This window comes from Arachis hypogaea, chromosome 7 (genome assembly GCF_003086295.3).
Source record: "Arachis hypogaea cultivar Tifrunner chromosome 7, arahy.Tifrunner.gnm2.J5K5, whole genome shotgun sequence".
Taxonomy (NCBI): Eukaryota; Viridiplantae; Streptophyta; class Magnoliopsida; order Fabales; family Fabaceae; genus Arachis; species Arachis hypogaea.
Window position 1 is genome coordinate 33,314,034 of NC_092042.1, and position 14,638 is coordinate 33,328,671.

A 14,638-nucleotide genomic window follows, 5' to 3' on the forward strand; every position below is an offset into this window, starting at 1 on the left:
CAAACTTAGAGTTTGACTGTGGGGGCTCTGTTTGGCTCTGTTTTGAGAGAAGCTCTTCATGCTTCCTCTCCATGGTGACAGAGGGATATCCTTGAGCCTTAAACACCAAGGATTCTTCATTCACTTGAATGATCAACTCTCCTCTATCAACATCAATCACAGCCTTTGCTGTGGCTAGGAAGGGTCTGCCAAGGATGATGGATTCATCCATGCACTTCCCAGTCTCTAGGACTATGAAATCAGTAGGGATGTAATGGTTTTCAACTTTTACCAGAACATCCTCTACAAGTCCATAAGCTTGTTTTCTTGAGTTGTCTGCCATCTCTAGTGAGATTTTTGCAGCTTGCACCTCAACGATCCCTAGCTTCTCCATTACAGAGAGAGGCATGAGGTTTACACTTGACCCTAGGTTACACAAGGCCTTCTTGAAGGTCATGGTGCCTATGGTACAAGGTATTGAAAACTTCCCAGGATCTTGTCTCTTTTGAGGTAATTTCTGCCTAGACAAGTCATCTAGTTCTTTGGTGAGCAAAGGGGGTTCATCCTCCCAAGTCTCATTTCCAAATAACTTGTCATTTAGCTTCATGATTGCTCCAAGGTATTTAGCAACTTGCTCTTCAGTGACATACTCATCCTCTTCAGAGGAAGAATACTCATCAGAGCTCATGAATGGCAGAAGTAAATCCAATGGAATCTCTATGGTCTCATTTTGAGCCTCAGATTCCCATGGTTCCTCCTTGGGGAACTCATTGGAGGCCAGTGGTCGTCCATTGAGGTCTTCCTCAGTGGCGTTCACTGCCTCTTCCTCCTCTCCAAATTCGGCCATGTTGATGGCCCTGCACTCTCCTTTTGGATTTTCTTCTGTATTGCTTGGAAGAGTACTAGGAGGGAGTTCAGTAATTTTCTTGCTCAGCTGACCCACTTGTGCCTCCAAGTTTCTAATGGAGGACCTTGTTTCAGTCATGAAACTTTGAGTGGTTTTGATTAGATCAGAGACCATGGTTGCTAAGTCAGAGGTGTTCTGCTTAGAACTCTCTGTCTGTTGCTGAGAAGGTGATGGAAAAGGATTGCTATTGCTAAACCTGTTTCTTCCACCATTATTATTATTGAAACCTTGTTGAGGTCTCTGCTGATCCTTCCATGAAAGATTTGGATGATTTCTCTATGAAGGATTGTAGGTGTTTCCATAGGGTTCTCCCATGTAATTCACCTCTTCCATTGAAGGGTTCTCAGGATCATAAGCTTCTTCTTCAGATGAAGCCTCCTTAGTACTACCTGGTGCATTTTGCATTCCAGACAGACTTTGAGAAATCATATTGACTTGTTGAGTCAATATTTTGTTCTGAGCCAATATGGCATTCAGAGTATCAATCTCAAGAACTCCTTTCTTCTGATTAGTCCCATTATTCACAGGATTCCTTTCAGAAGTGTACATGAATTGGTTATTTGAAACCATTTCAATCAGCTCTTGAGCTTCTGTAGGCGTCTTCTTCAGATGAAGAGATCCTCCAGTAGAGCTACCCAAAGACATCTTGGACAGTTCAGATAGACCATCATAGAAAATACCTATGATGCTCCATTCAGAAAGCATATCAGAGGGACACTTTCTGATTAATTGTTTGTATCTTTCCCAAGCTTCATAGAGGAATTCTCCTTCCTTCTGTCTGAAGGTTTGGACTTCCACTCTAAGCTTACTCAATTTTTGAGGTGGAAAGAACTTTGCCAAGAAGGCATTGACTAGCTTTTCCCAAGAGTTCAGGCTTTCTTTAGGTTGTGAGTCCAACCATGTTCTAGCTCTGTCTCTTACAGCAAAAGGGAATAGCATAAGTCTGTAGACCTCAGGGTCAACCCCATTAGTCTTGACAGTGTCACAGATTTGCAAGAATTCAGCTAAGAACTGATGAGGATCTTTCAATGGAAGTCCATGAAACTTGCAATTCTGTTGCATTAGAGAAACTAATTGAGGCTTAAGCTCAAAGTTTTTTGCTCCAATGGCAAGGATAGAGATGCTTCTCCCATAGAAGTCGGGAGTAGGTGCAGTAAAGTCACCCAGCACCTTCCTTGCATTGTTGGCATTGTTGTTGTTTTCGGCTGCCATGAGTTCTTCTTCTTTGAAGATTTTTGTTAGGTCCTCTACAGAGAATTGTGCCTTAGCTTCTCTTAGCTTTCGCTTCAAGGTCCTTTCAGGTTCAGGATCAGCTTCAACAAGAATGCTTTTGTCCTTGCTCCTGCTCATATGAAAGAGAAGAGAACAAAAAAATATGGAATCCTCTATGTTACAGTATAGAGATTCCTTGAGGTGTCAACGGAAAAGAAAATTAGAAGGCAGAAGTAGAAAATTCGAACTTATCAAAGAAGATGGAGTTCGAATTTTGCATTAAGGAATAGTGTTAGTCCATAAATAGAAGGATGTGAGAAGAAGGGAAGTAATTTTCGAAAATTGAGTAGAAGATTTTGAAAACATTTTGAAAAACACTAATTGATTTTCGAAAATAAAAGTGGGAAAGAAATCAAGTGATTTTTGAAAAAGATTTTGAAATTAGAAATCAAAAAGATTTGATTGAAAACTATTTTGAAAAAGATGTGGTTAAGAAGATATGATTACTTTTAAAAAGATGTGATTGAGAAGATATGAGTGGTTAAAAAAAATGATTAAGAATATATGATTTGAAAAACATTTTAAAAAAAAGATATTGATAAAAAAAATTAATGACTTGGCTATCAAGAAAAGATATGATCCAAACATTAAACCTTTCTCAACAGAAAAGGCAACATACTTGAAATGTTGAATCAAATCATTGATTGATAGCAAGTATCTTTGAAAATAGAAAGAAATTGATTTTGAAAACATATGATTGAAAAGATATGATTTGAAAAAGATTTGATTTTGAAAAACCTTGAAAACCTGAAAAAAAATTGCATTGAAAAACAGAATCTTCCCTCTTATGCCATCCTGGCGTTAAACGCCCAGAATGGTGCACATTCTGGCGTTTAACGCCCAAAACTCTACCCTTTTGGGCGTTAAACGCCCAGCCAGGCACCCTGGCTGGCGTTTAAATGCCAGTCTGTCTTCTTCATTGGGCATTTTGAACGCCCAGCTTTTTCTGTATAATTCCTCTGCAGTATGTTCTGAATCTTCAATTCTCTGTATTATTGACTTGAAAAGACACAAATTGAAAATATTTTGGATTTTTAATAACGAAGAATAATCAAAATGCAACTAAAATCAAATAACAATGCATGCAAGACACCAAACTTAGCAGTTTGTATACTACTGACACTAATGAGAATGCATATGAGACACATAAACACTCAAGTCAAGAGAATTCAAAGATCAGAGTAAGAAATCATCAAGAACAACTTGAAGATCCTTAAGACACATGAATGAATACATGCAATTGACACCAAACTTAAAATGAGACATTAGACTCAAACAAGAAATATTTTTGGATTTTATGATTTTGTAATTTTTTTTATTTTTCGAAAATTAAGTGGAAAAAGAAAATAAAGGTATCAAAATTCTTAATGAGAATTCCAGGAATCATGCAATGTTAGTCTAAAGCTTCAGTCTAAAGGAATTAGACATGGTCAGCCAAGCTTCAGCAGAACATTGCATTCAAGAGCTAAATTGATGAAGATCAATCAGCTTTGGTGATGATAAGAACATCACTTTGAAACACTAGAATTCATTCTTAAGAACTCTGAAAAAAAATACCTAATCTAAGCAACAAGATGAACCGTCAGTTGTCCAAACTCAACAATCCCCGGCAACGGTGCCAAAAACTTGGTGCACGAAATTGTGAACAATACTTTTCACAACATAAATAATCCCCGGTAATGAATCCAAAAACTTGGTGTTCAATACCATGGCATAAACACAACTTCGCACAACTAACCAGCAAGTGTACTGGGTCGTCCAAGTAATAAACCTTACGCGAGTAAGGGTCGATCCCACAGAGATTGTTGGTATGAAGCAAGCTATGGTCACCTTGTAAATCTTAGTCAGGCAAACTCAAATGGATATGGGTGATATACGAATAAAACATAAAGATAAAGATAGAGATACTTATGTAATTCATTAATGGGAATTTCAGATAAGCGCATGAAGATGCTTGGTCCCTTCCGTCTCTCTGCTTTCCTACTGTCTTCATCCAATCCTTCTTACTCCTTTCCATGGCAAGCTTATGCAAAGGTTTCACCGTTGTCAGTGGCTACCTCCCATCCTCTCATTGGAAATGTTCAACGCACCCTATCACGGCACGGCTATCCATCTGTCAGTTCTTAATCAGGCCAAAATAGAATCCAGTGATTCTTTTGCGTCTGTCACTAACGCCCCGCCCTCAGGAGTTTGAAGCTCGTCACAGTCATTCAATCATTGAATCCTACTCAGAATACCACAGACAAGGTTAGACCTTCCGGATTCTCTTGAATGCCGCCATCAGTTCTAGCCTATACCACGAAGACTCTGATCTCACGGAATGGCTGGCTCGTTTATCAGGCGAGCGCTCGGTTGTCAGGCGATCAACCATGCATCGTGTATCAGGAATCCAAGAGATATCCACCCAATCTAAGGTAGAACGGAGGTGGTTGTCAGTCACACGTTCATAGGTGAGAATGATGATGAGTGTCACGGATCATCACATTCATCAAGTTGAAGAACAAGTGGTATCTTAGAACAAGAACAAGCGGAATTGAATAGAAGAACAATAGTAATTGCATTAATACTCGAGGTACAGCAGAGCTCCACACCTCAATCTATGGTGTGTAGAAACTCCACCGTTGAAAATACATAAGAACAAGGTCTAGGCATGGCCGAATGGCCAGCCTCCCAATGAGGGTTCAATCATCAAAACATGATCAAAAGCTCTAAAATGATCCAAAGATGAAAATACAATAGTAAAAGGTCCTATATATAGAGAACTAGTAGCCTAGGGTGTACAGAGATGAGTAAATGACATAAAAATCCACTTCCGGGCCCACTTGGTGTGTGCTTGGGCTGAGCATTGAAGCATTTTCGTGTAGAGACTCTTCTTGGAGTTAAACGCCATCTTTTGTGCTAGTTTGGGCGTTTAACTCCCACTTTGGTGCCAGTTCCGGCGTTTAACGCTGGGAATTCTGAGGGTGACTTTGAACGCCGGTTTGGGCCATCAAATCTTGGGTAAAGTATGGACTATCATATATTGCTGGAAAGCCCAGGCTGTCTACTTTCCAACGCCGTTGCAAGCGCGCCAATTGGGCTTCTGTAGCTCCAGAAAATCCACTTTGAGTGCAGGGAGGTCAGAATCCAACAGCATCTGCAGTCCTTCTGAATCAGATTTTTGCTCAGGTCCCTCAATTTCAGCTAGAAAATACCTGAAATCATAGAAAAACACACAAACTCATAGTAAAGTCCAGAAAAGTGAATTTTAACTAAAAACTAATAAAAATATACTAAAAAAATAACTAGATCATACAGAAAACATACTAAAAACAATGCCAAAAAGCGTACAAATTATCCGCTCATCATCCCTCAATTTCAGCCAGAAAATACCTGAAATCACAGAAAAACACACAAACTCATAGTAAAGTCCAGAAAATTGAATTTTAACTAAAAACTAACAAAAATATAATAAAAACTAACTAAAATATACTAAAAACATACTGAAAACAATGCAAAAAAGCGTATAAATTATCCGCTCATCACAACACCAAACTTAAATTGTTGCTTGTCCCCAAGCAACTGAAAATCAAATAAGATAAAAAGAAGAGAATATGCAATGAATTCCAAAAACATCTATGAAGATCAGTATTAATTGGATGAGTGGGGCTTTTAGCTTTTTGCCTCTGAACAGTTTTGGCATCTCACTTTATCCTTTGAAATTCAGAATGATTGGCTTCTATAGGAACTCAGAATCCAGATAGTGTTATTGAATCTCCTAGTTAAGTATGATGATTCTTGAACACAGCTACTTTATGAGTCTTGGCCGTGGCCCAAAGCACTCTGTCTTCCAGTATTACCACCGGATACATACATGCCACAAACACATAATTGGGTGAACCTTTTCAGATTGTGACTCAGCTTTGCTAGAGTCCCCAGTTAGAGGTGTCCAGGGTTCTTAAGCACACTCTTTTTGCCTTGGATCACAACTTCATTTTTTTTCTTTTTCTTTTTTTTCGTTTTTTTTTTTTGAATTCACTACTTTTTCTTGCTTCAAGAATCATTTTTATGATTTTTCAGATCCTCAGTAACATGTCTCCTTTTTCATCATTCTTTCAAGAGCCAACATTCATGAACAACAAATTCAAAAGACATATGCACTGTTCAAGCATACATTCAGCAGTCAAAGTAATGCCACCACATCAAAATAATTAATCTGTTATAAAATTCAAAATTCATGCAATTCCTCTATTTTTCATTTAAGAACATTTTTCATTTAAGAAAGGTGATGGATTCATAGGACATTCATAACTTTAAGGCATAGACACTAAGACACTAATGATCATGTAATAAGACACAAATATAGATAAACATAAGTATAAAATTCGAAAAACAGGAAAATAAAGAACAAGGAAATTAAAAAACGGGTCCACCTTAGTGATGGCGGCTTGTTCTTCCTCTTGAAGATCTTATGGAGTGTTTGAGCTCCTCAATGTCTCTTCCTTGCCTTTGTTGCTCCTCTCTTATGATTCTTTGATCTTCTCTAATTTCATGGAGGAGGATGGAATGTTCTTGGTGCTCCACCCTTAGTTGTCCCATGTTGGAACTCAATTCTCCTAGGGAGGTGTTGATTTGCTCCCAATAGTTTTGTGGAGGAAAGTGCATCCCTTGAGGCATCTCAGGGATTTGATGATGAGTGGGGTCTCTTTTTTGCTCCATCCTTTTCTTAGTGATGGGCTTGTCCTCATCAATGAGGATGTCTCCCTCTATGTCAATTCCAACTGAATAACAGAGGTAACAAATGAGATGAGGAAAGGCTAACCTTGTCAAGGTAGAGGACTTGTCCGCCACCTTATAAAGTTCTTGGGCTATAACCTCATGAACTTTTACTTCCTCTCCAATCATGATGCTATGAATCATGATGGCCCAGTCTATAGTAACTTCGTACTGGTTGCTAGTGGGAATGATTGAGCATTGGATAAACTCCAACCATCCCCTAGCCACGGGCTTGAGGTCATGCCTTCTCAGTTGAACCGGCTTCCCTCTTGAATCTCTCTTCCATTGAGCGCCCTCTTCACAAAGGTCTATGAGGACTTGGTCCAACCTTTGATCAAAGTTGACCCTTCTAGTGTAAGGGTGTTCATCTCCTTGCATCATCGGCAAGTTGAATGCCAACCTTACATTTTCCGGACTAAAATCTAAGCATTTCCCCCGAACCATTGTAAGCCAATTCTTTGGGTCCGGGTTCACACTTTGATCATGGTTCTTGGTTATCCATGCATTGGCATCGAACTCTTGAACCATTAAGATTCCGACTTGTTGAATGGGGTTGGTAAGAACTTCCCAACCTCTTCTTCGGATCTCATGTCAGATCTCCGGATATTCACTCTTTTTGAGTTTGAAAGGGACCTCGGGGATCACCTTTTTCATGGCCACAACTTCATAGAAGTGGTCTTGATGCACCCTTGAGATAAATCTCTCCATCTCCCAAGACTCAGAGGTGGAAGCTTTTGCCTTCCCTTTCCTCTTTCTAGAGGTTTCTCCGGCCTTAGGTGCCATAAATGGTTATGGAAAAATAAAAAGCAATGCTTTTACCACACCAAACTTAGAAGGTTTGCTCGTCCTCGAGCAAAAGAAGAAATAAAAGAGTAGAAGAAGAAGAAATGGAGGAGATGGAGGGGGCTTTGTGGTTCGGCCAATGGGGAGAAGTAGTGTTTAGGTTGTGTGAAAATGAGGTGGTGAAGATGGGTTTATATAGGGTGGAGAGAGGGGTAGGGTTCGGTCATGTATGGGTGGGTTTGGGAGGGAAAGTGTTTTGAATTTGAATGGTGAGGTAGGTGGGGTTTTATGAAGGATGGATGTGAGTGGTGAAGAGAATGGTAAGATTTGATAGGTGAGGGGTTTTTGGGGAAGAGGTGTTGAGGTGATTGGTGAATGGGTGAAGAAGAGAGAGTGGTGGGTGGTGCGCGAAATTGTGAACTATACTTTTTCACAACTCTCATAATCCCCGGTAATGGCTCCAAAAACTTGGTAGCTCAGTACCATGGCATTACACAACTTCGCACAACTAACCAGCAAGTGCACTGGGTCGTCCAAGTAATAAACCTTACGTGAGTAAGGGTCGATCCCACGGAGATTGTTAGTATTGAAGCAAGCTATGGTCATCTTGTAAATCTTAGTCAGGCAAACTCAAATGATAATGATGATGAACGAAAATAACATAAAGATAAAGATAGTGATACTTATGTAATTCATTGGTAGGAACTTCAGATAAGTGCATGAAGATGCCTTCCCTTCCGTCTCTCTGCTTTCCTACTGCCTTCATCCAATCCTTCTTACTCCTTTCCATGGCAAACTCGTGTAGGGTCTCACTGTTGTCAGCAGCTACCTCCCATCCTCGCAGTGAAAGCTAATGCACACACTCTGTCACAGTGCTGCCAATCACCGGTGTGGTTCCCTCCCCTACTGGAATAGAATCCAGTGATTCTTTTGCGTCTGTCACTAACGCCCAGTAAGTTACAGGTTTGAAGCACGTCACAGTCATTCAGTCATTGAATCCTACTCAGAATACCACAGACAAGGTTAGACCTTCCGGATTCTCTTGAATGCCGCTATCAGTTCTTGCCTATACCACGAAGACTCTGATCTCACGGAATGGTTGGCTCGTTTGTCAGGCGAGCACTCGGTTGTCAGGCGATCAACCATGCATCGTGCAATCAGGAATCCAAGAGATATTCACTAAGCCTCAAATGCGTGTAGAACAAGAGTGGTTGTCAATCACTTTGTTCATGAGTGAGAATGGTGATGGGCGTCAATCATCACCTTCATCAAGTTGAAGAACAAGTGATATCTTGGATAAAGAACAAGCGAATTGAATGGAAGAACAATAGTAATTGCATTAATACTCGAGGTACAGCAGAGCTCCACACCTTAATCTATGGTGTGTAGAAACTCCACCGTTGAAAATACATAAGCATAAGGTCTAGGCATGGCCGAATGGCCAGCCTCCCAAGGATCTAAGATAGCCTCAAAATGAAGATAGCTACCCCCCGATCTGATCTATACAATCATAAAAGGTTCTACTTATAAGAAACTAGTAGCCTAAGGTGTACAGAAATGAGTAAAAGACATAAAAATCCACTTCCGGGCCCACTTGGTGTGTGCTTGGGCTGAGCAATGAAGCAAATTTCGTGTAGAGACTCTTCTTGGAGTTAAACGCCAGCTTTGGTGCCAGTTTGGGCGTTTAACTCCCATTTGGGTGCCAGTTCCAGCGTTTAACGCTGGGATTTCTTGAGGTGACTTTGAATGCCGGTTTGGGCCATCAAATCTTGGGCAAAGTATGGACTATCATATATTTCTGGAAAGCCCAGGATGTCTACTTTCCAACGCCGTTGAGAGCGCGCCAATTGGGCTTCTGTAGCTTCAGAAAATATACTTCGAGTGCAGGGAGGTCAGAATCCAACAGCATCTGCAGTCCTTTTTGGTCTCTGAATCAGATTTTTGCTCAGGTCCCTCAATTTCAGCCAGAAAATACCTGAAATCACAGAAAAACACACAAACTCATAGTAAAGTCCAGAAAAGTGAATTTTAACTAAAAACTAATAAAAATATACTAAAAACTAACTAGATCATACCAAAAACATACTAAAAACAATGCCAAAAAGTATACAAATTATCCGCTCATCACAACACCAAACTTAAATTGTTGCTTGTCCTCAAGCAACTGAAAATCAAATAAGATAAAAAGAAGATAATATGCAATGAATTCCAAAAACATCTGTGAAGATCAGTATTAATTAGATGAGCGGGGTTTTTAACTTTTTGCCTCTGAACAGTTTTGGCATCTCAATCTATCCCTTGAAATTCAGAATGGTTGGCTTCTTTAGGAACTCAGAGTCCAGATAGTGTTAATGATTCTCTTAGTAAGGTATGATGATTCTTGAACATAGCTATTTATTGAGTCTTGGCTGTGGCCCAAAGCACTCTGTCTTCCAGTATTACCACCGGATACATACATGCCACAGACACATAATTGGGTGAACCTTTTCAGATTGTGACTCAGCTTTGCTAAAGTCCCCAATTAGAGGTGTCCAGGGTTCTTAAGCACACTCTTATTTGCCTTGGATCACAACTCTTATTTCTCTATATATATTTTTTTCGTTTTCTTCTTTTTTTTTTCGATTTTTTTTTTTGAATAGCTTTTTCTTGCTTCAAGAATCATTTTAATGATTTTTCAGATCCTCAGTAACATGTCTCCTTTTTCATCATTCTTTCAAGAGCCAACATTCATGAACCACAAATTCAAGATACATATGCACTGTTTAAGCATACATTCAGAGAACAAAAATATTGCCACCACATCAAAATAATTAAACTGTTATAAAATTCAAAATTCATGCAATTCTTCCTTTTTCAATTAAGCACATTTTTATTTAAGAAAGGTGATGGATTCATAGGACATTCATAACTTTAAGGCATAAACACTAAGACACTAATGATCACAAGACACAAACATGGATAAACATAAGCATAAAATTCGAAAAACAGAAGAACAAATAACAAGGAAATCAAAGAACGGATCCACCTTAGTGATGGCGGCTCTTTCTTGCTCTTGAAGATCCTATGGAGTGCTTGAGCTCCTCAATATCTCTTCCTTGTCTTTGTTGCTCCTCCCTCATGATTCTTTGATCTTCTCTAATCTCATGAAGGATGATGGAGTGTTCTTGGTGCTCCACCCTTAGTTGTCCCATGTTGGAACTCAACTCTCCTAGGGAGGTGTGTAGTTGCTCCCAATAGTTTTGTGGAGGAAAGTTCATCCCTTGAGGAATCTCAGGGATCTCATGATGAGTGGGATCTCTTGTGTACTCCATCCTTTTCTTGGTGATGGGTTTGTCCTCATCAATGGGGATGTCTCCCTCTATGTCAACTCCAACTGAATAACAGAGGTGACAAATGAGATGAGAGAAGGCTAACCTTGCCAAGGTGGAGGTCTTGTCCGCCACTTTATAGAGTTCTTGGGCTATAACCTCATGAACCTCTATTTCTTCTCCAATCATGATGCTATGGATCATGATGGCCCGGTCTATGGTAACTTCGGACCGGTTGCTAGTGGGAATGATTGAGCGTTGTATGAACTCTAACCATCCTCTAGCCACGGGCTTGAGGTCATGCCTTCTCAATTGGACCGGCTTTCCTCTTGAATCTTGCTTCCATTGTGCGCCCTCTTCACATATGACTGTGAGGACTTGGTCCAACCTTTGATCAAAGTTGACCCTTCTAGTGTAAGGATGCTCATCTCCTTGCATCATAGGCAAGTTGAACGCCTCCCTCACACTTTCCGGACTAAAATCCAAGTATTTCCCCCGAACCATAGTAATATAGTTCTTTGGATTCGGGTTCACACTTTGGTCATGGTTCTTCGTGATCCATGCATTGGCATAGAACTCTTGAACCATCAAGATTCCGACTTGTTGAATGGGGTTGGTAAGAACTTCCCAACCTCTTCTTCGGATCTCATGTCGGATCTCCGGATATTGGATGCCATAATGGTTATGGAAAAACGAAAAAGCAACGCTTTTACCACACCAAACTTAAAATGTTTGCTCGTCCTCGAGCAAAAGAAGAAAGGAGAGTAGAAGAAGAAGAAATGAGGAAGAGGGAGATGGTGGTGTATTCGGCCAAAGAGGGGTGTTTAGGTTGTGTGAAAATGAAGGGTTGAAGAAGGGTATATATAGGAGAGAGAGGGTGAATGGTTCGGCCATTATGGGTGGGAATGGGAGGGAAAGTGGTTTGAATTTGAAGGGTGAGGTTGGTGGGGATTTATGAAGGATGGATGTGAGTGGTGAAGAGAAAGATGGGATTTGATAGGTGAAGGGTTTTTGGGGAAGAGGTGTTGAGGTGATAGGTGAATGGGGGAAGAAGAGAGAGAGTGATGGTAGGGTCCTGTGGGGTCCACAGATCCTGTAGTGTCAAGGAAACGGCATCCTTGCACCAAATGGCATCAAAATCCACGTTTTGAGCCATTTCTAGCGTTAAACGCCGGGCTGGTGCCCATTCCTGGCGTTTAACGCCAGGTTCTTGCCCTTTACTGGCATTTAACGCCAGTCTGGTGCCCCTTTCTGGCGTTAAACGCCCAGATGGGTGCCAGACTGGGCGTTAAACGCCCAACTGCTAGGCTGACTGGCGTTTGAACGCCAGCAGCATCTTCCTCCAGGGTGTGCTGTTTTTCTTCCTGTTTTTCATTTTGTTTTTGCTTTTTTTCATTGATTTTGTGACTTCTTATGATCATCAACCTACAAAAAAGATAAAATAACAAAAGAAAATAATTAATTATAAGACATTGGGTTGCCTCCCAACAAGCGCTTCTTTAATGTCATTAGCTTGACAGAGGACTCTCATGGAGCCTCAGAAATGCTCATAACCGTGTTGGAACCTCCCAACACCAAACTTAGAGTTTGAATGTGGGGGTTCAACACCAAACTTAGAGTTTGGTTGTGGCCTCCCAACACCAAACTTAGAGTTTGACTGTGGGGGCTCAGTTTGGCTCTGTTTTGAGAGAAGCTCTTCATGCTTCCTCTCCATGAAGACAGAGGGATATCCTTGGGCCTTAAACACCAAGGATTCTTCATTCACTTGAATGATCAACTCTCCTCTATCAACATCAATCACAGCCTTTGCTGTGGCTAGGAAGGGTCTGCCAAGGATGATGGATTCATCCATGCACTTCCCAGTCTCTAGGACTATGAAATCAGTAGGGATGTAATGGTCTTCAACTTTAACCAGAACATCCTCTACAAGTCCATAGGCTTGTTTTCTTGAGTTGTCTGCCATCTCTAGTGAGATTTTTGCAGCTTGTACCTCATAGATCCCTAATTTCTCCATTACAGAGAGGGGCATGAGGTTTACACTTGATCCTAAGTCACACAAGGCCTTTTTGAAGGTCATGGTGCCTATGGTACAAGGTATAGAAAACTTCCCAGGATCCTGCCTCTTTTGAGGTAGTTTCTGTTTAGACAAGTCATCCAGTTCTTTGGTGAGAAAAGGGGGTTCATCCTCCCAAGTCTCATTTCCAAATAACTTGTCATTCAGCTTCATGATTGCTCCAAGGTATTTAGCAACTTGCTCTTCAGTGACATACTCATCCTCTTCAGAGGAAGAATACTCATCAGAGCTCATGAATGGCAGAAGTAAGTCCAATGGAATCTCTATGGTCTCCGTTTGAGCCTCAGATTCCCAAGATTCCTCATTTGAGGAACTCATTGGAGGTCAGTGGACGTCCAGTGAGGTCTTTCTCAGTGGCGTTCACTGCCTCTTCTTCCTCCCAAAATTCGGCCATATTGATGGTCTTGCACTCTCCTTTTGGATTTTCTTCAGTATTACTTGGGAGAGTGCTTGGAGGAAGTTCAGTAATTTTCTTGCTCAGCTGACCCACTTGTCCTTCCAAATTCCTAATGGAGGATCTAGTTTCAGTCATGAAACTTTGAGTGGTCTTAATTAGATCAGAGACCATAGTTGCTAAGTCAGAGGTATTCTGCTTAGAACTCTCTGTCTGTTGCTGAGAAGATGATGGGAAAGGCTTGCTATTGCTAAACCTGTTTCTCCCACCATTATTGTTATTGAAACCTTGTTGAGGTCTCTGTTGATCCTTCCATGAAAGATTCGGATGATTCCTCCATGAAGGATTATAGGTGTTTCCATAGGGTTCTCCCATGTAATTCACCTCTTCTATTGAAGGGTTCTCAGGATCATAAGCTTCTTCCTCAGATGAAGCTTCCTTAGTACTGCTTGGTGCATTTTGCATTCCAGACAGACTTTGAGAAATCATATTGACTTGTTGAATCAATATTTTATTCTGAGCCAATATGGCATTCAGAGTATCAATCTCAAGAACTCCTTTCTTCTGACTAGTCCCATTATTCACAGGATTTCTTTCAGAAGTGTACATGAATTGGTTATTTGCAACCATTTCAATCAGTTCTTGAGCCTCAGTAGGCGTCTTCTTCAGATGAAGAGATCCTCCAGAAGAGCTATCCAAAGACATCTTGGACAGTTCAGAGAGACCATCATAGAAAATACCTATGATGCTCCATTCAGAAAGCATATCAGTGGGACACTTTCTGATCAATTGTTTGTATCTTTCCCAAGCTTCATAGAGGGATTCTCCATCCTTCTGTCTGAAGGTTTGGACTTCCACTCTAAGCTTACTCAATTTTTGAGGTGGAAAGAACTTTGCCAAGAAGGCATTGACTAGCTTTTCCCAAGAGTCCAGGCTTTCTTTAGGTTGAGAGTCCAACCATGTTCTAGCCCTGTCTCTTACAGCAAAAGGGAATAGCATCAGTCTATAGACCTCAGGGTCTACCCCATTAGTCTTGACTGTGTCACAGATTTGCAAGAATTCAGCTAAAAACTGATGAGGATCTTCCATTGGAAGTCCATGGAACTTGCAATTCTGTTGCATTAGAGAAACTAATTGAGGCTTAAGCTCAAAGTTGTTTGCTCCAA

General features: G+C 40.6%; 2 non-coding genes across 2 annotated transcripts; both read left to right on the top strand.

The window, feature by feature from the left end:
* Positions 1-1,585: 1,585 nt before the first annotated feature.
* On the top strand, positions 1,586-1,693 carry LOC112704836 (small nucleolar RNA R71). The gene has a single exon (XR_003155439.1). It is a non-coding gene; the product is annotated as a small nucleolar RNA R71 (small nucleolar RNA).
* A 12,538-nt stretch (positions 1,694-14,231) lies between these two features.
* Positions 14,232-14,339, top strand: LOC112704582 (small nucleolar RNA R71). Its single transcript, XR_003155199.1, has one exon. It is a non-coding gene; the product is annotated as a small nucleolar RNA R71 (small nucleolar RNA).
* Positions 14,340-14,638: the final 299 nt, after the last annotated feature.